At 35.4% G+C, this 24,524-nt stretch overlaps 2 pseudogenes; both read left to right on the top strand.

Annotated features, from left to right (window-relative positions):
* Positions 1 to 14,551: 14,551 nt before the first annotated feature.
* On the top strand, positions 14,552 to 16,217 carry LOC149184651 (EP1-like glycoprotein 2; annotated as a pseudogene).
* Positions 16,218 to 17,574: 1,357 nt separating this feature from the next.
* LOC149184650 (EP1-like glycoprotein 2) lies at positions 17,575 to 23,766 on the top strand (annotated as a pseudogene).
* Positions 23,767 to 24,524: the final 758 nt, after the last annotated feature.

Below are 24,524 nucleotides of genomic sequence, written 5' to 3'. Positions count from 1 at the left end.
ATAAATTATACAACCAAAAAACCTTGAATACACGCCATAGCTTCACCCAGGTCGTCTCGCTCCAAATGCCGGTCGAAACCGACATTTACAGAAATTTCCATAAAACCCATGTAGCTAAGACAAGCCCACATGCCGCTCGAAACCAACATTTACAGAAATTTCCATAAAACCCATGCAGCTAAGACAAGCCCACACTATCACAGCAGGCAGAAATCGCATTGTGTTTTCACCGCAGACAATACAACAAATAGAAACGAAAAATAGCAGAAATTGCAGAGCTAAACAACCAAGTAACAATAACAACCCAAAGGGCGCGAACATGGTCCGATTCATACCAACGTTACATAACCGCTTCGGAGTCACCGGACCACGTGCTCTTCACCTCGAACAATGTGAGGCCCCCAATAACACCCCAAAACCTTTCCACCCCCAAAACCTTGGTTCGACTTAGGTTATATCGCTTATAAAAGCCGTGCAGGTAAGAGAAATCCTTAGTATTTAACCAGAATGCCATTAACTTATAATGCTCAAATAACCATGGACTGTTGAGGGAAACGAACAGACAATGCTGCTGCACCTACGAAGCAGGCAAGTCTGCAGAGCTAAACAACCAAGTAACAATAATAACCCAAAGGGCGCGAACACGGTAAAACCCAAGTCGAGTAACTTTCCAGGATCTCGACGAGGGACAGTTGTCCTCCCACAAGACCACCACAGACAAAAAATCGCACAAACTGCACAGCTAAACAAGCAAGTAACAATACCCGAGCAACCAGGAACTCCACCGCAGACGAAAAATCACACAGACTGCAGAGCTAAACAAGCAAGTAACAATACCAACCCAAAGGCCGCGAAGACAGTAAAACCCAAAGGCCACGAAGACAGTAAAACCCAAGCCGAACTTTCCAGCATCTCGAGGAGAAACAACTGGCCACCGATCAGACCACCACAGCGCATGCCGACCACAGCTAAGACAAACCCTCAGTATTCAACCAGAATGCCATTAACTTATAATGCTCAAATAACCATGGACTCTTGCATGCTCAAATGACAAGCTCAATTGTTGATGCCTTGCTATGAACACACTTTATTTACTGATCATGTTTTGTTTGTATGGTCAGATTTCTCATGCCAAAGTTAATCTTCTTGAAGTTAGACCAGGAAAATCTGAATCACTGATTGAAATTTCAGGCAATCCACAGCAAACAAGTGCACCAATTTTGTATGCCGTTCTTGATCTCCCTCCAACATTTTCCAACATTTGCTAACAATTCGTCTACTGTCCCTCTGTTACTACTTTTTGATTTTGATTTCTTAGAACAAAAGCAGATTCCTTGATTCAATTAAATTTCTATTTAAGATAATTAACCATAAATCTGTCTGCAAACACGAACCCCTGCAGTACTAACTATATGCTTTGTTTAAAAATTCAGTCAAATCGCAATATAAACAGTATTCACAATTTCTCTGAGTTTGAGGAGCCAATTCTTCGTCAACGAACTTCTGCCAGATTTGAAAGGTACACAACATTTGCAAAACTTTGTCAATTGCTACTATCATAGTGGTTTTGCTGATCACTATTTCTGTACTAATGTCCTTGGCATTGTATATCACCTTTGGCAGTGTGACAGCAGCTGCGCAGCTTATCACAAAAACTACAGTTGAAGTTGTAACATCTGAATGCACAGTTGTAGCCATTCTAGGAAAGTATGGAAATGATCTTGTTAAAATTCAGCAGTTAAGCTAGTATAAAGAAGCATAAATTTCTGCAAATTCCTTGGCATCCCCTTCAACTGAAATTTTTGAAACATGCAAACTTGCAATGAAGTGCTGTCATTGCTGACAAAATGAGATTGTATTGACAGAATGACAAAATGTTACAACACAAATCCTATGTTCTTAAATGATCATCTTGTATTTGAACATTCATCTAGTCAAATGTTGAATTAATTATTAGTTGATAAAAATTGGCATTGACAATTTTTATTTTGTCTCTATGGCTCTTGATTCATTATGCTAATGTTTAATGCATTAATTATTAGTTGATAAAAATTGGCATTGGCAGTTTTTATTTTGTCTCTATGGCTCTTGATTCATTATGCTAATGTTTAATAAATTGGCATTTTTATCTGTTATATATTTGATTTTATGTAGAAAACTAATGTTATAATTCAATTTGAACAAGTTCCATAAATATAAATTACTATCTGCTATATTTAGTTACTTGAAATCATTTATCTAATATTTGGGTTTGTTTGTTTCTAATATTTGATAGCCATGTTGCTCATGCTTTACCATCATTCACCATTTTCTATCTACTATATTTAGTTACTTGAACTCATTTCTTTAATAGTTGGGTTTGTTTATTTTTAATATTTGTCAACTACATTGGGCATGCTTCACCATCATTCACCATTTTAATGATGATTCACCATTTTGACCATGGATTAGCGAGATGGCCATGCATTAGCATCACAACCATGTTAATTATGATAAACACTTTTTACTATTATTAATCATGATAAACATGCCAATTATAATTAAATTTCAATATCTCTGATCCAATATAAAAATATTGTTATTATTTATTTTTATTTAATTATAATATCACACTCTATCTTTGATGTTTAAATAAATAATGCATTTTATAATTTAAATTAGCCATATAATATTAAATACTGCTTATCCATTCATATTTAATTATAACTATTAAACTATTTATAGTTTTAACTAACTATAAATTTCCTATAATATTTTTATTATTCAGTATTCATAATGCAAAGATTACACTTCCAATCACAAAGAAATAAAATTCCTTGAATAAAAAGATTCCCACATTGAAATGAACTCTTATCTATTTTTTAAAACAGTATTAATTGAATATGACTTTCATAATTTATAACATGTAATATCATTTCTCCCAGTTGTGTTAACCTGCAATAATTAGCTTATGCCAAGGTAAGCCTTTCTTGTCACCACGTATAAACTTTAATAACATAATAACTTTTAAAAAATCAAGCTGCCAAAACATTATTTCTAACTAAAAAATAGAGTAATTTGAAGTGGTATAGTCAATCTCCATTCTTTTATTATTTTCAATTATCCCAATTTTCATCATTCTATATGTCATCATACCTCCTATGCTTATGCTATGCCAAATAAATGAATTATATTAAACTATACCCCCTTACTAAGATAATCACAAAATAGAAAAACAACTATGTTTAATGGCATCTGTTTATCTGTGATGTAAGTCCTTTCATTATACTTCGAAAAAATTTCAATAAAAAACTAACTTACTTAAATGGAACACAGATATTGCAGAAAGCAAGAGTACACAACACCAAAAGATATTGAATTTTTTCTTGCAGATCATGATCAATTTACATTTCAACTCGTAGAGTTTGAATGTTTTTTTAATTTTAATATGTTTATTTTAGTTTTTAATTTATAAAATAAACTTATCAAAATTACTTTGCTATTGTACTTAGATCCTATATTTACTAACCCAAAACTATAAAAAAGACCAAAAGTCATGTCCTTTTGCATCACAACAAATTATTAATTAAATGCAACAAATTACTAATTAGAAATTAGATACAGGGTTTATTTTCTTTGCTAATTAGTAATTGGAGAAATTTAAAATTCACACTAAAGTTATGATAAACAATATTTTTAAATAAATATATCTTTTGTTCTTTTGACCATGGAATAATTCCCCAATCATTGACATTAACCTGAATGGTATCACTTATGTCCAAACATGTTACTAGATATCTAATCTTTCAATCATGGGTCCAAGACTCCATAATTTTTAAATGCTTAAGTTCTTCTTTGACTTCCGACAATCGTTTATCTAAATATTGAACACTCTCCACCACGGATTTAATTAACAAATTTATATTCATAATAATGTTTATTTGCTCATTATCATTTTATGAATATTTCCATAATATTCAAATGTAAAAAAATAACAAAATTATATCTTTTGTGCACCATGAATTCATTATTATGCATTTAAATATATTTTAACCCCATGCTTATTAAAATACATAACTTACTTTAACACTCTTTAATTCTTCATACATTATAATGCATTATTATTACCTTTTATAGTTTTTTCCCGTCAAGGTTTCCATGATTCACTCTTAAATTTTATTACATTTTAATTATTAATCTAAACATTTTCTAAATCATGACACATTGGAAAATTACATCTAAAACTAATCTTACATTTATCACAATTCTTACTTAACAAACGCAAAGTTCATTATATTTCACTCTTTGCATAAAGTCAAAAAGTCCATACAACAATTCGCTATTCAATTCACTAAATCTTAATACAAGTAAACATGCCTAAAACACACTAGTAATGCAAACCAGCTCTGAAGATAATGCAAATTAAACACAAATTAAATCTCAACCGGCAGGGACTAGCGCCACAACAGTGGCTCCTTGTTTGGAATTGCAACGAATCTAGGTTTGGGTTAGTTACTTATTTGGGTTTTATTTAACGTAATATACTTTTAATTTTTCGTCCTCATTCGGCTTCCGCTGCATCATGACTTTCCACCGTCTGTACAGCCCGCTCGTTGTGAACCAATGAATTGTTGTGCAGTGCTCATTCAAATTAACATGCCCTGCATCATGTATGGGATTACAGTTTTCTCGTTTAAATCTCCATCGTAATAAAGTTTTGTTCAAATTATTGTGTATAAATATCGTGTCTTTCTCAACGTAGAGAGCTATTGCAACTAGGGGTGATAAGAATTAAATTTGCTTAATGTTTTTAAGCTATAGCCATTATTCTTAAAGGTTGTAATGTTTTCAAGCTATAGCCGTTATTTAAGGTTATTATAGTAATGATGAAAATCAAATTTATTACCATTAACATATGCATTTAAATACATCTCGAACATATTTGGCACTTAGCGATTGTTTTTTTAAATCTAGGATAATCAGTAACTGGTGAGAGTTATCCAGGCCGCATAATAGCAAGAAACTTATGCCTCATGCCTCAACAAGAGGCAAGACGTCCACTATGGGTCACCTACTCTTCTAGCCAAGACACAACAGGTCATAATATACTCAATGAGATTTGAACCCTCATCTCGTGGGTTTCACCCAGCGAAACTCAGCGAAACTTACCATTAAACCCCATATCACTGTATGGCACTTAGGGATTGTAATTATACTTCAATCTTCGCGTTTAGGGTATTATGGACATTTTTAGGGTTTTATTATATGAATGGTCTCTATTAGGGTATAGATTCAGGGTTTCTTTAATGTACTTGGCATGTGTATTTAGAGTTTTATCAACATTTAGAGTTTTATCTTAGGCCATGTTTCAATGTATCTTTTACATAAATTTAGAGTATCTTTTACATAGATTTAGGGTTTCTTGTACGATAGGATTTTATCTAGGGAAAGCTATTTAGGATGTCATCTTATTGACATCAATGACAATTTTGACCAACACTTACCTCGAAGGTTAAATAATTGTGAGGAGAAAGACACTACTACAGGCTCATTACCCATGGAAGAAACACAATGTTATCGCTCTACAACTCCCCAAAAATCACAAAATCTCTAGGTCTCCAATCACAAATTTTACTCACATGCCCTTTTTTCCCTTGAGAACATGGGAAAACCATAAATACAATAAGAAAATACCATATTTGACAAACATTAACTATCTTGCAGGGCCTCCATAAGGTCAACCCTTTTGCTCGTCCGAACACCGGACCACCATCCACAACCAATAACCACAACGTAGAACCTCCAACCAATAGCCCGACTCTAGCATGCTTAATATAACTTTGTCGCACCCACTCTACATGGGGGAGCATGCCACATCACCCTCCCGACGCCCTCCGCCACCCCCATTATTGGCCTCAAGATCCAGTGGGGTGGTTGGCGCTCCCCCTGATCCCACTAACAATTTGTTTTTATTTTTTATATTTTTAATAGATTTAAGAAAATAGAGATGAAATTAGACTTTTATGAATTTGCATTTCCTTAAATTAAGGTTATCAATATTGCATTTTTTGTGGGGTGAAAAGCCCATGAGGGATTTCAACTGATGAATTTTTCACATGGAGTACCTTAACACGATACACCCATTTATCATCAGTCCAAAGCCCCATGAGTGCTATGAATATTGCAATTTTACATTAATAAAATTATATTTTTATAAAAAAAATTAAAACCAAAAATACCTTTATTAAATACCCTTATTATAACGAGTCTATGCCATATTAACATTTTATAATTCCATTAATTCAAAATATTTATTATCCAATTTCAAATTAAAATTACTCATATATTTTCCAATTATATTAAATTACTTAAATATAAATAAATAAATAAAACTAACTAACTGAAAGAAAGCAATTTCCACATGTTCTTCAACTGCCGTATAACTCAACAAATATGGAAAGATCTGGCAAAGTTATATAAATTTCCTCATATCTCTCATGTTTCTACTAAAGAAGTTTTCCTATGGTGGAATGGGCAAAAGGAATCCGGGAGGCCTCTTATTATCATTGCTCTATGGTGTATTTGGAAATGGAGAAACAAAATTATCTTTAATGACAGTAAAGAGCCTTTTATGGGAACTCTTCAAAACATTATTGCTCTTTATGACTCTTTACCACAAAAACCACAAAAGCAAAAAAAGTGTAATCAGGAGAAGCAAGCACAAAATCACTCAATGCTTCCAAGAGCGTATTTCGATGGTGCTGCTCAGAATGGCTTATGTGGTTGTGGCATTCACATTATCATGAATGAAAAAGATCAATATCTCATTGCCTGGAATGGAGGAAAGGGCACGAATAGTAAAGCTGAGGCGATGGCCCTTGCAGGCCTTTTATCCTTTTTCCTTTTCTTTAACATTCAGTTTGTGTCAATTTTTGGAGATTCAAAAGTCATGGTTGATTTTGTAGCGAGAAAGAGCCACATCAACAGCCCTCACCTTACAGGTTGGTTGGACAGAATCAAGTTCCTTTGGAAGAAATTGGAAGGATGCTCCATCCAGCACATTTTCAGATCACAGAATCAGCAAGCAGATACCTTATCAAAGGAAGGTCTCCTTTTGGAGCAAGGTATATGGTACATGAAGGTAAAATCCGGCGAGGAAATTTTCTCTATCCAGGACTTTTCCTTGCCAAGCTCTTAATCTCAAATCTTTTTGTTTTTTAGCTTTGCATCTGCTTTTAGTTTTTTGGTATTTTCTTCCATACAGCTCTGATTATGGCTGAAGCAAATTTGGAATCTCCTTGAACAAGTTTCTGAAGACTGTTTCTCTCTTTGGAGAGATATTTATGCTTCTATTTTAGCAATGTATCTGGTTATCATGCTTTTTTTGACAACAACTTGTGTCAACTCAATGGGCTGGTCAATTTTTGAAAATCCAAAGTTGGCTAAAATAGCCCCTATGAAGATCTATCTGTAAAATGTATATGCTCATTATATATCTTATATAATACATCATGCTTTTTCTTTCTCAAAAAAATAAAAATAAATAAATAAATAAATAAAAATGTATGGGGTAGTTTAATTTATAGACAACATAGTATTTTTACAATAAATGTGGCAATACAATTTCAAACAAGAATGTGATTTTTGTTGTTGTTTAAAAATATAATTTTTATTGTTTATAATACATTTTTAAATTCATAAATAAATTTAGCACCCCGAAAACCTGACACACTTAAATTTTACAAATTAAACAACTTAAACTTGAAGTTTTTAAAATTCTCTATCAATATTTGAATAAAATTAATTTAAAAAAATAATAATAAAAAATACCATTTCTTTTATAACTTAAAACATACTTAATTATATTATATTTCATATTAAACATGTTGTGACTATTAAAAAAAGTACACTGACAAAACTTTAAACTATAACATGTATTTGTATAATGTTTCATATGAATGTGTTCCGTGTCATTTTTAAAAACAAATAATATGTTACATGTCATTTTTAAGAACAAATAATATGTTACATGTCATATTTTAAATGACCATAAAAAGGTAAACTGAGATAACTTTAGATATGACCGATATTTGTATTGTGTTTCCTATTAAATAGATGATGTGTTACATGTTATTTTTTAAGGTCATGTTAGGGAGATAAAATAGAGATATATTTGAAAGAGAGTATTTTATCACAATGAGTAAAATAATTAATTTTATTATTATATTAGTTTTTAGGCTGAATATTTGTCGATTATTTATTAATTTAGTTGCAAAATATTTTTCAATTTAACAAAGTGCAATATAATTTTTTTTCGCAATTTATTTGATTGTTGTAAATTTTGACATGTTATTGTCCAATGTTTCAAATAATTAGCCAAGAGTACATGGGTCATATCAAATTTTGTTTTGGTTTTTATTGTTTTTCATAATTATTTAACCAAAGAGTATATGTGTCACATCAAAGTTTGTTTTTGTTTTATTGTATTTCATAGTTAAGTGAGTAAGACATCACATAATTAAGTAATTGATACATTTCTTTGTTAAAAGGTTGCAAAATATTTTTTTTTATTAATTAAAAAATTTATTATTATAATTAACATCAAAGTTTGTTTTTGTTTTATTGCATTCCATAGTTAAGTGAGTAACATAATTAAGTAATTGATACATTTCTTTGTTAAAAGGTTGCAATTTTTTTTTTATTAATTAAAAAATTTATTATTATAATTAACATGAAAAATGTCTAGTAATTTTGTAATCTACATAATAAATAACTTTTTTATATTCTTAAATTTATATGTCACTAAGTATGTTTACCATTATATATTTACTTAATATAGTTATAACATTTAATATTTCAAAGAACATCCAAAACAAACTATATACTATAAGTAACTATTTGTAAATAACAAATTGTACTATTTCTTAATTTTTTTTTAAGTTAAGATGTATATTAAATGATAATTTTCAACATACTGAAATAAATTAAAACCAATCATACTTCAAAAATACATTCTACAACTACATTTACAAAGCTTAGTTGCTAATTCTTTTAACAAAAAAACAAGTGTAAACTACTATGTAACACTCGTTTTTTTCATTTTTAAATAACATTTCACTATCCATTACAAACATCATCTATTTTATTTAATTTAAATTACAAACATCTCTTTAAGTTCTTTAAAATAAATAAAAATGCGAATTTATTTACATCACACATACCAAATACAAATATTTATTAATATTAAATAATTGTTTCTTGATGTTTAATTAAAGTTTTATATATACTATTTAAGTAAATAGTAATACAATTACAAATAACTTAAACACTAAATTCCAAACAATTCAATATGAATTATAATTAACTATATACATTAAAATATTAAACTATAAATTAATCTAAACAAAATTATAATCAAATATCAACACTAATCAAATAATTTAAAGAGTAAAATTCAAGATAACTATCTACACTAAAATACTCTATACATAATTATAATCAACTATCCATACTATAATATATTTTAAAATAGATTATATAACTTAAATATGAATATAGATATAGGTAGATCTACCCAAAAGGATCACTTCATGTTAGTTAAATAGAAAATGTGTTTTCACGATGAGGACTCCAATTAAGCTATATATTCTTTCGGCACACCGGTCTCTTCTCTCCACCATAGATTAGGATGGTGGCGTAGGGCATATCCATTTGTAAAGTGCCCCCAACTGGCTAGCCCATGATCAAGGATAATAACATGCCATACTTGGGTGGTATGTTAGCTACCACTATATCCATGACTACGCTCTTCATGGGAAGTTGGGTTAGAGTCACCACCATATTTTCATAAGGCCATATATATATATATATATAATTTATTATTTTTAATTTTTAAATTGTTTAATTTTAATTCGGTTTATTTTTATTTAATAAGAAAGAAGGGTGTTGAAGGTCCATCATTTTGCTCTCTTTGTTTACATGTTGAAGAAACCATGGAGCATTTGTGTCATTCCTCTCTGTTTCTTGAGGAAGTGTGGTCCTTTCTTCTCTCCACTTTTGGTATTAATAATCGGATTCTCTACAATTTAGTTGAGACACTAGTACAATGGAATTTTTCAGCTTTTAAAAGTTTTGTTGTTAATTAAACGTGGATATTGGCTACATGATTCATCCTTTGGAAACTGTGGAAAGAACGAAATGTTATAAATTTTTAAAATAAGAAGCAAACATTTTTAGTTCTTGGGGATGCAATTCTACAAAATATCACAGAAACTATTCTTGCAGCTTCTTGGTCGGAGGATGATTGGAAAGTTGATGCTATTGAGGTGGGGATCGTGCAACATCTCAATTTATCACAAAACATGTGCATCCTTTCTAACAAAAATCCTCAAGAGGCGCTCTCATCTTTGAATACATCTTTATCACCTCCCCTTGGTGGTTTCATTAAATTGTGTTTTGATGGTGCCTCTAAGGGAAACCCAGGAGTTGCAAGATTCAGAGGTGTGCTCCATGATTAGAACTCAAATACATCAAGACTTTTTGCTCAAATTTTGGTTTAGTTAGCAATAATATGGATGATTTTTTAGCATTGGATAAAGGTCTTTATATAGCAATACGTGAACATTTTAAGTTATTGCAAGTTGATGGGGATTCAGAATTGGCCATATAGTGTTTGTATCATCTATTAGATGGGCAACCTATGGGCAACATTGTTAAGAGTTGGAGGTTGGAAAACATAGTAGGTCATATCAGTATTCTACTTCGACAATAATAATTAGGCACTCTAGACAATCAATGAATGCAGTTGTTGATTTCTTGGCGAATTTGGCTTGTAAGTCTAGAACATTGATATTAAATGAATGTTGGGCCCCTTCTGTACTGGTGGAAGGATTTGAATACCTAAGAATGCTGCAGGAGAAATATCTTCTATCCCCGATGGGGGTGCGATCGATGGAGGGAATGATGATCTCTTGGAAGATGTGTCAGACTTACATTTGTCTCTGTTTGGTAATGGCGTGGCAAGGGTTAGGTAAGAGGACTTGGGCTTTACACTCGACGTCCTTTCACTATAAATGCATGTTCATTGATATGGGGTGGCAGAGGTACATTACGCAAGAGAGTGGAGATGAGGTTCATTCCTTAACCACCTGCACCTGCTTTCATGCTGCAATGAGTGTTGCACTCTTATGTATATCTATTGAGGATTTGGGCTTTGTTTGTGAGGAGGTAACTCTATTTGCGACTTCATTCATGTTGGTTAGTGTGTGGGGTTGATGTTTTTTGTTCTATATCTACATGCCACAGAGCTTGAGCCTGTATTTGAATTGGTGGTTATATATTCAATATCGCCCCTCCTGGATAGCGAATTCAAAGGTATTTCTTATCCTTGTACAATTATGGTTTGTGGATGTTAGTATCCAGGGCCTTTTTTTGTGTGGCATCAAACCAAATAGTTTTCTAGCTGTATCAACATAGGGTCAACATTTAATTGGGTTTTACTAAGATTTATCTTGTTTAAGGCTCTAAACCTCCTTGGGCTGGAGAGTCGGGGCATTACCCAGTCAATTGTGGATCTTAATTACTTCTTTAAGTTTGGAACCACCTTGTTTATGTTATCATTTGTCCTTAGGGTTGGGTTTGGTCTTGTGGACTATTTGGGTATTCATAGTTTTCGAGTGTTGATATGGCAGTGGAGTTATCTGTGTATTATGTCTTTAGAGTGTAGTGAATTCAAAAACCTTCCTCTAATTTGGGCCTTTAGTGTGGAATTTAGGGGGCAACCTAATTGTCTTTCGGTCTGGTATTTAAGGGGTGGTGGTTCGTCTGTTTGCTTTCTTTTATGGTCGTTGTACTCTCACTAGTTGTCTATTTTTGTTCTCTTGTATTGGCCACCATGCCTCCTCGTTAGAGAATGGTGAGTAGAAGAGGATGTGCTAATAATGTTGGATTTAAACGCTGTCAGCCTTTTTCCTTTGAGTCAGTGGCAACTTTGTTTGATTTTGTCCCCCTTGAAGTGTGTAAAGAAATTTTGTTGTTGGAATCAAAAGAGTTGGGGGATCGCCCTAACTCGGAAGTTGTTGGTGATAGTCTGAAATGGGTTCTAGACCCGAGCAAATTTCGGAAGAGGAGATTGCATTTCCTACATTCTCTATCCTTGCATTAACAAATGAACACTCTGTTACGCTTGGTATTCAAGGACAAGAAAGTCGACAATTATAATGTATTTTTTGCATTGGAGGACATCAAATGTATTTTACAGAATCTCAGATATTGCCTTAATGACATCGACTCTTGCTTGAGACATGTGGAGAGTTATCTAGTGTTGGATTCAGCCTCAGGGGATCTCACTGATCCGCTCGGATATCCAACAAATCCACTAGTTAACAGTGACCCAAACTTTACTATTATTTCTTCAGACCTAGACTAGAATATGGTATCACAGTTTTGGCCTTTTATTGATAAGCAAGTTTTAATGTTGTTGACAATTTTATTGCTCTTATCAACAGGGACATGTGGAGATATTGGGTCGTTTTTGTGGTCCTTTCAGTTTTGCACTTGTTTTGGTGTGAGCAAGGTTTTGTAGTGTTTTTTTCTGATGATATTAGTTGCTCATAGTTCCTCACAGCTAGTTTGGCCTGTCAGCTCTTTGTTTCTTACCAATGGTGGATGCTTCTACTTTATTGGCTTCGTTAATTGGCATAAATGGTTGACCTCTCGCTATATTGGACAAGTTTTTTGCGGCTAATGCACCTTGCAAGGACAACATTCTTGCAACTAGTGCAACTTGCAAGGACAACATTCTTGCAACTAGTGCAACTTGCAAGATTTTAAGTATGTCTTAAATTTGTCGAGTGTTATCATTGTTGATGTGGTTTCCTTTTGTGATTGGTTGTTAGGCCGTTGGTTAAACTTTTATTGTACCTATAGTCCAATAGTTGTCTCTGATTAATAGATGCATGATGTTTGGTTTATTTTGATGTGTTTACACTGTCTCAATTCCTCGGAGTATATCTTCTAAACTATGTTTGTTAGGAGTCCAATTCTCTTATTGTCTGGAGGTTATCTATATTTCTGTCTTTTATTTCACATCTCAAAAAGCTCTAGCTATGGATGTAATCACCATGTATTCTCTCTTTTAAGTAATACAAAATATTGTAGTTCACAAAAAAATATATTAGGTTGAATATAAGATGAAGTTAGCTTCAATATTAAAAAATAAAAATAAAAACAATTTATTTATTTATGGGACGTAATTGAGCAAGATTTAATGGTAAAAAAAAGTCTTAGCTAGAGTGGTGTGGTGAACAACAGCCATATAAATTCAAGCCTCTAGAAACATGTTCTTTGATAAATTCAAGCCTCTAGAAACATGTTTTTTTTTTAGGCTGTGGTTCACGGACACCTTGGTCAACGGGTGGCGCTACGTCCACGGGGTCCTGGTCAACAGGTGGCGCTGCGTCCATAGAAAAATCTGGGTTGATCGACCCCGAAGGTAATCTAGCTCCGCGACCAACGGGTGGCGCTACATCCATGGAAAAATCTACGCTGATCAACCCCTAATGGAATCTAGCCTTGCGGCCCACTAGCAAGCCCTGACACCAAGGGCTTCGGGGAGATTGGACCCTGTGACCTCCCGATGGTGAAGCAATGATTTTGACCAACTGAGCTAACCCTTGAGGCTCTCTAGAAACATGTTTTAATTAGTAGTGACAAAAAAAATTAGATAATTTTTTTTTTTATTTTTAAATATAATTTTCTCTTTCAATTTAATAAAAAATAAACATCTCCATAAAATTTAAACTAATAACCTAATAAAAATAAACTACGTATAAAATAATTTTTTAAACAAAATATCATATTTATATCTTTTAAATTGATTGTAAAAATATAAACGGTTTCACTTCTTTTTCTTTGAAAAGTACAGCTATATCCTTGCACATTTAAACTAATAACCTAATAAAAATAAACTACATACTAAATAATTTTTTAAACAAAATATCATGTTTATATCTTTTAAATTGATTGTAAAAAATATAAAACCGTTTCCCTTCTTTTTCTTTGAAAGCTACAGCAATATCCTTGCACATTCCCTGTATTAAAGCAAAAAAAATTATTTCAAATGTCATTTAACGTAACAAAATCAAAGTGTAAATGACGTGGCACCATCTGGAAACTTTGCTTATCAAGAAACAGCTAACGGCCAGACACACACTAAATATAGATTTGAGAAGGCAGCGGGTAATGATATACCTTTACGTTACTTCGGTGCCACTGGACTCCACCACTGGCCGCCATTCTCGAATGAATGAATGAATGACTACTGCAAACCAAAATTTATTTAAAAAATAAACAAACGTATCCTTCACTCTGGAAGATTGTATCTTTCTCAAAAACTGTGGATGCTCTCACATTTTCTATTCCATTCCACTGTATCCAGCTATCACCCGCCCCTCTGTATCTCACTCGCCTCAGAAAATTTCGTTGGTGGCATACAGACGATTCGCCGCGTGAATTTTTTCAACGCGCACTGTATGAATACAATATTTCTGGAATTCTTCCATCTATAAATTCCATTAACCAGAAGCCCTTTTCATCCACAGTCTTCTTGAATCTCTCATTTTGATTTCAATGGCGAAGCTTGTGATCGCGCTGATGTTATCAGCGGCAGCTGTAGTATTTGTTCTTGTTCCTCCACTGGGAGCAAATGCAGCGCCATTTTTATGGCCAAAGGGCTATGTTCTTTCCAACACCCCGGCCTTACAGCAACGGGAAGCCATGGAAGGAACCTTCAGAGTAGCAGTGGACAGTCAGGGCAAGACAATTGCAAGTGGAAATTACGCCTTGGGATTTCTGGATCACAACAACTCTGGAAAATTTACTTTGTCCATCGTCTTCAGCCCCTTTTCCTCTTCCCCCAAGGGCACCGAGTTCTGGAGTGCAAATCGAAACAGGCCTGTCGGAGAAAAGGCCAGGCTCGTGCGCACTGGTAAGGCCGGAATTTTGGTCCTCCTGGACTCCGACGGCACCCAAGTTTGGTCCTCCGGTAACTCAGTGGAGTCCATGGAATTATTCGAGAACGGAAACTGGAATCTATACAATACGACGAATGTGAATGCCCTGAATCTAGCTTCTTACACCGTCTGGTACAGTTGGCAACATCCCACCAATACGCTGACGATCGGGCAAATTCTTCGCACCGGGCAGAAGCTGGTGAGCAATGCCTCGCCCACCAATCCCTCAGAAGGGGATTTTTCGCTGGTGGCAGAGAAAGGGGGCGTGGTGCTTTATAAAGATAATTTGCCTTATTGGGTTTGGGGTTTCCCGGGTCTCAGCTATGAATTCATAAAGAATCCCTGCATTAATTCTGGAACTCTAATTGCTCAAGTTGTGTACGCGGGAAATCTGTTTGGTCTGAACAACATAGGAAGCGCATCGGCAACAGGCAGCTCTGGGAATAAGAATCTTTCATGCTCGCCCACTTCTTTTTCTGATACTCTGCCTTTCGGTACTTTCAGGTCGGGGATCAATCCTCGCTAAGATTTGTGAGATTGGACTCTGACGGGAACCTGAGAGCGTATGTGGCGCTGCCGATGAGGGGAATTCTTGGAGGCGATCCTCTGGTTTGGACGGTGGATTACGAGCTCTTCCCCTCGTGTTTCAACTGCAGTCTGCCGTCCGTCTGCGGGGCTTATGGCGTCTGCTCCAATGGTCAGTGCAGTTGCCCCGCGCCCGCCCTGTTTGAAATGAAGGAACAGTTTCAGCCCGACGCGGGTTGCTTGCCTCGGCTTCCTCTGAATTTGAATTGCAGAGGGAAGCAAGAAATGGTGGAAGTGAAAGGTGTGGATTATTACCCGACTAAGTTCTTCGTCGACCATAAAACATCTACTTCTTCGGCTTCTTGTCAGGCTCTGTGTCTCTCCAACTGCACCTGCGTCGCCGCCTTTTTCAGTTCTGGTTCGGCTTCCAGCAGCTGCTTCTTGGCTTTCAACAGTCTGGACAGCCTGCACGTCGTGACGGATCCGAACCGTAGGGTACTCCACACCGCTTTTCTCAAAGTACAGAAGGCCTGAAAGTGAAGTAGTTGTCTTTTAGCGCACTGTGCACTGTACATTCAAAATAACTTGGACTGAATCTTGTATCAGTTTACTGTTTTCTCATTTTGGTATGAGAGAGATTTGAACACACGACCTATAATAACTTTTTATATAAATATATTTTTTGAAATTTTTATTTTTTAATTTAAACTCCAATTTTCATATGGACGAGTATCTGACGGCCCACTCGACTTGTTTATCATTTAAAATAAATTTTAATTAATTTTTGTGTTTTATGATCTCAATTTCACATGAACGAAATTTGAACACTCGATCACGACCCGTTTATCATTTAAAATATTTTTTAATTAAATTTTGTATGTTTTACGATCCCATTTTCACATGGACGAAATTTGTAGAACCATTTGACTTTCTATTAAAATAAAAAGTCACATTCAACAAGTGCATTGAGATGCATTCAAAATATGCAAGTATATAGCAAGTATATATATATATATATATATGCAAGTATATAGCAAGTAATAAAAGATATATATATATATATAAATATATATAAAAGAGTAGAAATATAGCAAGTACCTCTTTACCTCATTCTAACAGAAATATGGTAAGTATATCTTTGCGTCATTCTAACCATTACCATGATTAAAAAAAACAATTTATTTCTTTATTTATTTGGTTTGGTTTCTCCGTTTTTTTCGCAAATATAAAACTAATAATTTATAAACATCTTAAAAATTAATATAATTATATAAATTAAATAATCAATAAATATGTAAATATTTTAAAATTAGTAAATTATAAAAATTAAATGGCTAATAATTATTGATATTATTTATTTATTTTATGTTAAATTCTATTTCTTTTAAAATTTGAAGTTATAAAATAGTACTGAAAACCTTATATGAGTTTTTCACATGGGAGACCCCACCAAAGCCAAAAATGAACTTTTTATAGAGGGCTACAAGATAACTAAGCAGTGGGATGGCCAAAACTTAGCATACAATAGAGAATAACAAGCCTAATCAGTCGAAAGTAAACAGTGGGAACAAAAAACCAACATAAAAGACCACGACACATTATCAAGCAAATGGGTCACAATCTGTAGCAGCTACCTAGATGGGGTCTTTAATCATTATATGTGTGTGGGGAAAATTTTATTTGCTTCAAAATTGAGAGCTACAAAATAGCACTAAAAGTCTTAGGCCGGTTTCTCACAGGGGAGACCCCACCAAAGCCAAAAATGAACTTTTTGTAGAGAGGTACAAGATAACTAAGTAGTGTGATGACCAAAATTTAGCATACAATAGAGAATAACAGGGCTAATCGGTCGAAAGTAAATAGTGGGAACAAAAAACCATAATACAAAGACCATGACACACTATCAAGCAAATGGGTCAGAATCCATAGCAATGACCTCAATGGGGTCTTTATTGCGTTTGACAATGCCCCCCATTGAGAGAGGCATTCTAAGATGCTGCTCTATGCACTCCATCCGTTAGTCCAGGTCCTTCATATGCTAGAGAAGATGCTCAAGAGAATGGAGAATGTTTGCCCAATGCTCATGTCGGTTCAAGTGAATTCTGCACAGGAGGAACTTCAAATGCCAATAAAGGTCCATTGTTTACATGTATTGATTAAATTTGCCACAAGTGTGTCTAGTATCAGGTACCTAATTTTCCAACTCAGCTAGAACCTTCGTGTTCGAGACATGAAGTCTGTGCGAGGAGCCTTCTCCCTCAACACTTGTAATCTCTTCCTAGATGGGCCCTAGAGTGAGACCTTGATAACGAGGTTGCTTCCTCCAAACAGTGATGCATATTTGTTTTGCCCATGTGGGCCAACGCTTAATAATAGGTCACTCCCTTGTGCACTCAGGCTCGATGACGAGGCATAGGGTAGGGATAGATAAACTAAAAGAGTCTAACAACAAAGAGGGGGAGAAAGAAGCAAAGTTGGCTCCAATGGGACACGACGTCACAGGAGCACAGAGAGGGGGGTAAACATTGAGAGAATGACTAGCATGAGAAGCCATCCACACTCACTAGTCATAGGGAGAAAGACAACAGGGGAGTGACAACGTCCAACTGCAAAGGGCCTAGAGAGAGTGTTCCAACATAGCACGGAAACTAGGTGAGGGTGCCAGGAAAAGGAGCAAACAATGGTTAGTTCAATGGACAAGTGAAAGAGTGAGGAGCTAGGAGGAAATCAAGAAGAAAACTCCTAGGGACCACTTACTGTGACGTGGAGAAGGCCTTAGAGAGTGGAAAATCTCGAGCTTAGGAGCTTCTTGAAACCTTGCCAATCTACAGAAGCATAGTGAACTAAAAAAGGAAAGCAAATAACGATGGGAAAGAAATATAACATCTGCAGTGTTGTAGTTGAGACTGAGGTTGTATACCTTCAGTAAGATAACAAATATCCAGTTGGGGGAATTGTTGTTTACCAAACCAAAGGATTGAGAACCAAGCAAATAGTAGGTAGCTAGTAGAAATCCTACATGTCCCAAGTGTCTCCAAAGGTAAATTGCAATCCTTGCCAAATGACCATTAAAGCATTTGAATTACCATTAAGGGTCGACTGCATGCTAATCTAACATAGGGATGACATGCTTAGTGTCATAAAGACTAAATACATGTCAAAAATAAAAAAATAAATAAAAATAAAAATTTTAATTCTTCTTATTATTATTATTATAAAAAGAATTAATATATGAGTAGTATATATATATAACTTTGAGTTAATTAGGGTTATTTTTGGTGGTGGGGTAGAATGGTTGTTATCTTCCTCATCCATATTCAAATCCCCATTAGTGACATAATAAGCTACAATGCCTTGATAAATATTGTTGTAATGGCTTCCTCAATCTTAACAAGATTTTTAATCATAAATATTCACCTTTACTTCATTATGGAGATTCTTAATCTGTAAATAGATTTTGTTACACTACTATGGCTTCCTAATACCAATACCACACACTCAAAAAACTATAACTTATGTTTGAGTATAGCAAAATTTTAAATTAATCAATTTAATTTAAAGAGCATAAAAGGCATAATCACTTTTGAAATAAATATGAACCTTTGAGATATAATTATTGTTAAAATTCTTCTAATTATTATTATTTATTTATTTTATTTATTTATTTATTTTATTTTTTTGGAGATTAAATCTCTATCATCCAGTTTTTTGATTGTATATATGGATTCAGCACCCTGGAAAACCCGTAAGGCTTTAAATTCCTACGGGATTTTAGAGAAATTGACCAGAAAAACCTACCATAAAAATTTGCAAAAAATCACATTAAAAACAACTCAAAAAATATGACTTTCAACTCATTAGTCTCCATCTTCCTCTAATATCACTGCAACTATGTCATTAAAATAACTCCTTACAATTTTCAATTTTCTTTCAAACAAGTCAACAGATAACCTTGCAATATACAAGAAGTTCGTGAGCTTAAAAATCATAGAGAATATATAAACAATTTGAACCTAATGAGCGTTGAACAATGAAGAAAAGGCATTCTCAAGTCTCCAGATGAGTCTGGCCAACCCTTTACGGGTAGTCAGATAAAGATGGTACGGTAAAAGCAAAGCACACTGCATGAATACAAAATTTCTGGACATCTTCCATCTATAAATTCCATTAACCAGGAGCCCTATTCATCCACATCCATAGTCTTCTTGAATCTCTTATTTTGATTTCAATGGCGAAGCTTGTGATCGCGCTGATGTTATGAGCGACAGCTGTAGCATTTGTTCTTGTTACTCCACTGGGAGCAAATGCAGCGCCATTTTTATGGCCAAAGGGCTATGTTCTTTCCAACACCCCGGCCTTACAGCAACGGGAAGCCATGGAAGGAACCTTCAGAGTAGCAGTGGACAGTCAGGGCAAGACAATTGCAAGCGGAAATTACGCCTTGGGATTTCTGGATCACAACAACTCTGGCAAATTCACTCTGTCCATCGTCTTCAGCCTATTTTCCTCTTCCCCCGAGGGCACCGAGTTCTGGAGCGCGAACCGAAACAGGCCTGTCGGAGAAAAGGCCAGCCTCGCGCGCACTGTTAAGGCCGAAATTTTGGTCCTTCTGGACTCCGACGGCACCCAAGTTTGGTCCTCCGGTAACTCAGTGGAGTCCATGGAATTATTCGAGAATGGAAACTGGAATCTATACAATACGACGAATTTGAAGGCACGAAATCTGGGTTCTTACACCGTCTGGTACAGTTGGCAGCATCCTACCAATACTCTGACGATCGGGCAAATTCTTCGAACCGGGCAGAAGCTGGTGAGCAATGCCTCGCCCACCAATCCCTCAGAAGGGGATTTTTCACTGGTGGCAGAGAAAGGGGGCGTGTTGCTTTATAAAGATAAATTGCCTTATTGGGTTTGGGGTTTCCCAGGTCTCAGCTATGAATTCATAAAGAATCCCCGCATTAATTCTGGAACTGTAATTGCTCAAGTTGTGTACGCGGGAAATCTGCTTGGTCTGGCCAACATAGGAAGCGCAACGACAACAGGCAGGTCTGGGAATAATAATCTTTCATGTTCGCCCATTTCTCTGTCTGATACTCTTGCCTTTTGGTACCTTCAGGTCAGGGGATCAATCCTCACTAAGGTTTGTGAGATTGGACTCTGACGGGAACCTGAGAGCGTATGTGGCGCTGCCGATGAGGGGAATTCTTGGAGGCGATCCTCTGATTTGGACTGTGGATTACGAGCTCTTCCCATCGTGTTTCAACTGCAGCCTGCCGTCCGTCTGCGTGGCATATGGCGTTTGCTCCAATGGTCAGTGCAGTTGCCCCGCGCCCGCCCTGTTTGAAATAAAGGAACAGTTTCAGCCCGACGCGGGTTGCTCGCCTCGGCTTCCTCTGAATTTGAATTGCAGAGGGAAGCAAGAAATGGTGGAAGTGATAGGTGTGGATTATTACCCGACTAAGTTCTTCGTCGACCATAAAACATCTACTTCTTCTGCTTCTTGTAAGGCTCTGTGTCTCTCCAACTGCACCTGCGTCGCCGCCTTTTTCAGTTCTGGTTCGGCTTCCACCCGCTGCTTCTTTGCTTTCAACCGTCTGGACAGCCTGCACCTTGTAGCAGATCCGAACCGCATGGCACTCCACACCGCTTTCGTCAAAGTACAGAAGGCCTGAAAGTGAACCAATGAGTTGTCGAGTAGCGCACTGTATACTGCACATTCAAAATAACATCGACTGAATCATGTATTGGTTTACTGTTTCCTGGGCAAGACTTGAACACACCGTGACACCACCTCTCAAGCTGTTTTAAAATTTAAAATATTTTTTTATTAAAATAGGGAGAGATTTTAACATTTTATCCATTTTATTTACTTATTAGTCCCTGCCACTTGGCAATGGCTAGGGACTATAGTAATCGAAAATGTTGCAATTAGCATTATTTGAGCTGTTTTGACCTGTTTCTTAGTCTTGGCTTTATAATCAAAGTTTTTTAACATGGATAGATTTAGCATCTTATTTGGCCTCTTCCCGAGGTGGGGAGGCAAAAAGCATTGACCTGTTTCTTAGTCTCGGCTTTATAGTCAAAGTTTTTTAACATGGATAGATTTAAGACTACAAAGTTTTTTAACATGGATAGATTTAAAATCTTATTTGGCCTCTTCCCGAGGTGGGGAGGCAGACCTGTTTCTTAGTCTCAGTTTTATAGTCAAAGTTTTTTAACATGGATAGATTTAACATCTTATTTGGCCTCTTCCCGAGGTGGGGAGGCAGACCTGTTTCTTAGTCTCGGTTTTATAGTCAAAGTTTTTTAACATGGATAGATTTAACATCTTATTTGGCCTCTTCCCGAGGTGGAGAGGCAAAAATCATAGGTTCTAATGTATTTGTTTGTTCATATTTTCATTTATATTTGTTTGAGGTGGGGAGGCAAAAAGCATAGGTTCTAATGTATTTGTTTGTTCATATCTTCCCGAGGTGGGGAGGCAAAAAGCATTGACCTGTTTCTTAGTCTCGGCTTTATAGTCAAAGAGTGAGTGGAACTAATTCAAGTAAGCAAGAGCTTACAACCCATCATATGCACAGATAGATCTCTAAAGATAGAAAATCTCTCTCAATCTCTACGTCTCTAGATCGATATACAGAACTAAGTAGGTATCCATGGTGAGTCCGGTAAACAGAACAGGTCATGCACGTGGGAGGAAGGTCTGTAGGCTCTTTCACCTTCTTCTCCCTGTTTGCTCAATTGAACATAATTCTACCAATCATGCCGACGGATTTAACTACTATCACTCTGGCTGCTTTCTCTACTTTGGATTCAACTACATTCATTGCTTTGAGGATACTTTACTTTACACAAACATACTTTTGCGACCTACATATTGTTCTAAGTCAGTGCTATGGCTGATTTTTGTGCAGATCACTGCTTTGATTGCCATAGAACTAAGTCACATGACATTAGGAATATTACACAAAATACATGAATTTAAAAACTGACTGTCTTTTAGTCTTAGATTGTATTACACAGAATACCTGGATTTAAAATTTGACTGTCTATTGGTCTTAGATTGTATTTGGCTACTCCTGCCTCATACATATGCATTTTCTTGAAGCTCGCCACCTCGTACAGATTCGTTTTCTTGAAGCTCCCCCCGGCAGGGACTTGCTGCGATGCAGCCCTTCTTGTTTGGAATTGCAACGAATCTAGGTTTGGGTTAGTTACTTATTTGGGTTTTATTTAACTGAATATACTTTTAATTTTTCGTCCTCATTCGGCTTCCGCTGCATCATGACTTTCCACCGTCTGTACATCCCGCTCGTTGTGAACCAATGAATTACTGTGCAGTGCTCATTCAAATTAAGATGCCCTACATCACGTATGGGATTACAGTTTTCTGGTTTAAATCTCCATCGTAATAATCTTTTGTTCAAATTATTGTGTATAAATATGTGTCTTTCTCAACGTAGAGAGCTATTGCAACTAGGGGTTATAAGAATTAAATTTGTGTAATGTTTTTAAGCTATAGCCGTTATTCTTAAAGGTTGTAATGTTTTTAAGCTATAGCCGTTATTCTTAAAGGTTATTTTAGTAATGATGAAAATCAAATTTATTACCATTAACATATTTATTTAAATACATCTAGAATATATTTGGCACCTAGGGATTGTCATTATACTTCAATAAACATCATGGATATTTTTAGGGTTTTATCATATGAATGGTATATGTTAGGGTATAGATTTAGGGTTTCATCATATGAATGGTCCATGTTAGGGTATAGATTTAGGGTTTCATTAATGTAATTGGAATGTGAATTTAGAGTTTCCCCTCGTGTTTAAACTGCAGCTTGTCGTCCGTCTGCGGGGCTTATGGCGTCTGCTCCAATGGTCAGTGCAGTTGTCCCGCTCCTGCCGTGTTTGAAATGAAGGAACAGTTTCAGCCCGACGCGGGTTGCGCGCCTCGGCTTCCCCTGAATTTGAATTGCAGAGGGAAGCAAGAAATGGTGGAAGTGAAAGGTGTGGATTATTACCCGACTAAGTTCTTCGTCGACCATAAAACATCTACTTCTTCTGCTTCTTGTAAGGCTCTGTGTCTCTCCAACTGCACCTGCGTCGCCGCCTTTTTCAGTTCTGGTTCGGCTTCCACCCGCTGCCTCTTGACTTTCAACCGCCTGGACAGCCTGCACGTTGTAGCAGATCCGAACCGCAGGGCACTCCACACCGCTTTTGTCAAAGTACAGAAGGCCTGAAAGTGAACCAATGAGTTGTCACGTAACGCACTGGATACTGTACATTCAAATTAACATCGACTGAATCATGTATTAGATTACTGTTTCCTGGGCAAGATTTGAACACACCACCTCTCAAGCTCTTTTATAATTTAAAATATTTTTTATTAAAATTTTATTTATATAGGGAGAGATTTTAACATTTTATCCATTTTATTTATTTATTTGGAATTACAAGGAATCTAGGATTAGGTTAGTTCTTTAGAACTAAGCTGTGTTTAGGTTGGGTTCCGGCTGAATCTATATTAGGATATTTTGCCTAATAAATGGAAGAATGATTTGCTCTGGAATTGTGTAATGATTTGCTCTCACTAGAATTGTCTAACTTTATTACTCATGAAATGCTATCACCATCAGCACGCGGACTAATGCTAACCTGTCCTTAAAATAATCCAACAAGCTTATAGTAATAATGAAAATCAAAATTATACCCGGATTAATGCTAATTTATCCTTAAAATAATCCAACCAAAATTATAGTAATAATGAAAATCAAAATTATAGGTATAGCCGTTATTCTTAAAGGTTATTAGAGTAATGATGAAAATCAAATTTATTACCATCAACATATGCATTTAAATACATGTAGAACATATTTGGCACCAAGGGATTGTCATTATACTTTAATCTTCATGTTTAGGGCATCATGGTTATCTTTAGGGTTTCATCATATGAATGGTCCATGTTACGGTATATACTTCGGGTTTTATTAATGTATTTGGCATG

Source organism: Pinus tabuliformis, chromosome 3_2 (genome assembly GCF_031772625.1).
Source record: "Pinus tabuliformis cultivar Carrire ecotype Pingquan chromosome 3_2, CPIR1, whole genome shotgun sequence".
Taxonomy (NCBI): Eukaryota; Viridiplantae; Streptophyta; class Pinopsida; order Pinales; family Pinaceae; genus Pinus; species Pinus tabuliformis.
Note: the sequence above shows the minus strand (reverse complement) of the source record. Positions and strands in the feature narration are given on the sequence as shown.